This window comes from Geospiza fortis, unplaced genomic scaffold, assembly GCF_000277835.1.
Source record: "Geospiza fortis unplaced genomic scaffold, GeoFor_1.0 scaffold16, whole genome shotgun sequence".
Lineage (NCBI taxonomy): Eukaryota > Metazoa > Chordata > Aves > Passeriformes > Thraupidae > Geospiza > Geospiza fortis.
In genome coordinates, this window is record NW_005054302.1 from 2,894,378 (window position 1) to 2,898,198 (window position 3,821).

Here is a 3,821-nt window from a genome sequence, read left to right on the forward strand (position 1 = left end):
ACTTTGTGCCTCTGGCTTCTTGTGAACTAAAAAAGATCAAAGGCTGACTGCCCTCAGCACTCAGTCAGACCTTCAAGAAGGGGTCCAATATTCCTCCTAGTTGATTGTTGCCTCACAGGGAACACTGAGCAACTTGAAGAATAAGGCTCTAAATGCATATCTGGCACCCAGTTAACTTCTAGAGTTAGTAGTATTTTTTTAATCAGCATTTGTTACACCCCGGTATAAACCGCAGTGAAAAGAAATCTCATGCACCTGGTCTAAATCTTGGTCATTAATTAATAAGCCTGTCAGCCTTATCACAATAAGAGTTAACCTACTCTAGTTAACAAGTTACTGCTATTCATGTTCCTTGTATTTTTCCTTCAGTGGGCTATTTACTGTACGTTGCACTTACAAAATTCCATTACTTACATAGATAGCAATAGTGCATGAAGTGTGTCTCCAGCTGTTTTCAAATTTTGTGACCTACGTAAACACTGAGCTTTGAAATAGCTTATGTTAACTCCTATTGAGAATAAGTTAATTCCTCAGCTGACTGATTCTAAGTATTTTAAAGTCTGTGGTCTCAAGTGAGCTTTACATTTCATATTTCATCTCAAAACAAAGCTAAAACTTTCCTATCTTTAGCTAGAAAGCTTTAAATCAGTACCATCTTCTCACAGTGTTTGTACTATCACAGGCTTTATACCCTTATTAAAAAGACATCTTTAAGATTTGCCATATACAAACTAATTCACACTGCAAATTTCCACAGGTAACAAATTGCTCTGTCAGAGTATGACACCATATTTTCTCTTGATTCTACAAAGGGAAACTGCAAACTCACAATGCCATATTTAAATAAACCTGCTGTAAATTTAAAAATACATTATTAATATCTGTCACACATGCATTTCTCTCTTCAAACCCAAGAAATAGAGACTGACAGAAGCAAAATTATGAATCAAACACTATGTTTAGTGACAGTCAAAACACCAGACAAAAGCCCATGTTCTGGTCTGTTCTTCTTCATAGTTTGACTAGCGTTTTTGTAGTATGCATAGATTTGAAACAATTACTCTTTCTATTTATTCTAACATTCAGCAAAATGGGAATAGCTATTTTAGATCTGTGTGAACAGATAAAACCCACCAGCATTTCTGCCTACAAACCAGTTTTAATCAATGCAATTCTTTGTGCTGAGTCACATGCAGAGAGGACAACAACTCTGCATGTAAAAACTTTCTGGGAAGCTTTACTATCTTTATGGGCAGAATCTACCCTTGCACATTGCGGCCATGAAAGGACCTTCAGATGGAATCATGGAATTATACAGTGGTTAGGCTTGGAAGGAACCTTCATCATCATCTAGCTCAAATCCCCCTTCTATGGGCAGGGACACCTTCCACTAGACCAGGTCACTCAAAAGTCCCATCCAGCCTGGCCTTGAACATTTCCAGGATAGGGAGTCCACAGTCTCCTGGGGCAACCTGTTCCACTGCCACACCACCCTCACTCATATCAAAGAATTTCATCCTAATATCTGATTTGAGCCTTCAATTACCAACTGGAAAACACAGAGAAAGTTGCTATGAAAGGAACATAATGTGTGTCATAGGAAGGGGCAGGGGCAGAAGTTCTGTCTCAGCTTCCCAGAAGTTAGAGTGAGGAATTAATGAATTGCAGATGGAAGATTGAAACTTGGCTTACACTCCAAGGCATACACATTACCTATGCAATGACTGCTCCTCTCTTCTTAAGTTTTCAGTGGCAGTTGTTTAGCAGACAAAACACAAATCAGCCTTGAAATACAGATTTTCAAGACTTCCATTGCTTTTGTTTCTTTGAATGTGGGCCTTGATAAGACAGTTGCAAAAGTGTTTTCTAAGAAAACAATTTAGTGACTAGATTACTCATCTTTGACAAATGCTTAAAACGAAGGATTAATGATTATTAATTTCAGCTATTTTTCAAATTATCCAAGGTCATTCAAATTCAGATTTTTTCAAGGTCTTTTTTTCCTGACTGAAATTGTTATTTCATTTATTCAAGATAATTGACATTCAGTGCTTCCAGTGCATTCCAGTGCTGCCAGCCAGAATGACTTTTAATGTCATGAGCTAACATTTTATAATTTGAACAAAAATTAGCCATGGCCGAGATTTTTCACATTAACCCATAGCAAAGAAGCACAGTACATGACACCACACTGTTAATTCTGATTAACAAGTTGAATTTGGTCTGCTTTGACCATGTAATCCCAAGTTAGTAAACAGAGCTAAGTGGACTGTAAATTGAGGCTGAAAAGAAAGATAGAAATGGTAGTGCCAGCATAAAGCTTAATGGATCTGTGGAACATACAAAGTCACAATTGTTACCTGGAAATGGAATAATTGACAGTATAATCCATTTATTATAAAGCTGTTACTGTAAAGGGTGTAACACCACCACTTAGAGTCTCACCTTGTGGTCTTGAAGGAAATCTTTTTCTTAAAGACATGTGATAGGGACATACAGCAGGACACCGCATTTGAAGTAACTTCAGTGTGGATCCAGCACCTCAAGCCCTTTCTTCCTCAGCCTGAGACACACCTAGAAGAAGTTATAACAGATCTCATGCAAATACTTCCAGGGGGATATACACTTAGGCTTTGTTATAGAATGTTTTCCTTCAATATCACCTTAAACATTTTCCCAATTTGGAAAATAAATTATTACCCTCTTTTTCTTAATAGAAGGATTAATGGCTGATGGATATCTTTTTCTCTGTACACCTAATTGCACAACTAGTCATTTTGCCAGTAAGTTCTTCAATCAGTTAATAAGACAGTTAATAATGTTAAAGACCATTAACTCCCACCAATGTAATTCCCTGTGTGTCAATTTAAAGGTCAGAAGCAACTTTCCAGTGTTATTTTATTTGTGCATTTGTATTTAAGGATACAGACCTACCTAGTCTTTAGTCCTGCACTTCTGAATAAAGCATTTATATTCTTTCATTATTCAATACAACCCTGTGTATAACTAAGCAAATGCAAAACAAATACTTGACAGAATCACCATCACTTCCATAGTCTTCAGACTGGTTTTTTTCTCCTCCCCAATCCATTTTTGACAAATACATCTATGCATGTATGTATGTGCTTGTATCTTATATTTTTGGGGTTTTTTACTATCATTAAGAAAAACAGAAAATTAGGGTTACCTGGCAATAGAAAAACTGGCATTTAGCCATGGAAGTATCAATTAAATCAACGGCCCTTGGGAGTCCTGTAAATTCATTGCAATGGTGGATCCTAATATAGAGAGCAGTTACACCTACTGCTGCTCATGCAATTTAGGAGAATGCCTTGCTAAATTTAGCACAATGTTTATCCCTACTGTGCCTGTATGTTCTGATTAACCTGCCTTTTGTCCTTCACAACCTAGCAATCAGCTAAAGCAACTGAACTTTCTAGTGTGAGACAAACTTAACTATTTTTTCAGCAGCTGTCACCTGAAATAATTTGTAAAACCAATACATTTTTCCAATCCAGTGTAGAAATCTATGAATCACCAAACTCCTAATTTATTTCTTCAGTAGAAGAGCTTAAAATTATAGTCTGTTCATCAAGTTTCCTCACCTATTAATGAAAAGGCCCTGGTATTTTCATGTATGTGTCTTCTTCATAAAATGGTGACGTTCTTGAAGGAACGTAAGGAATTAAGTATTTCCTATTCATGCACAAAATGGCAGTAGCCTAAGCACCAAGGTCTGAGGCTACTCTGTTTCCTAGGACATCCTGACATTACACTCACCTTAGTCAAGGGCATTTTAACCTTTTAACTCTGTTCACTAA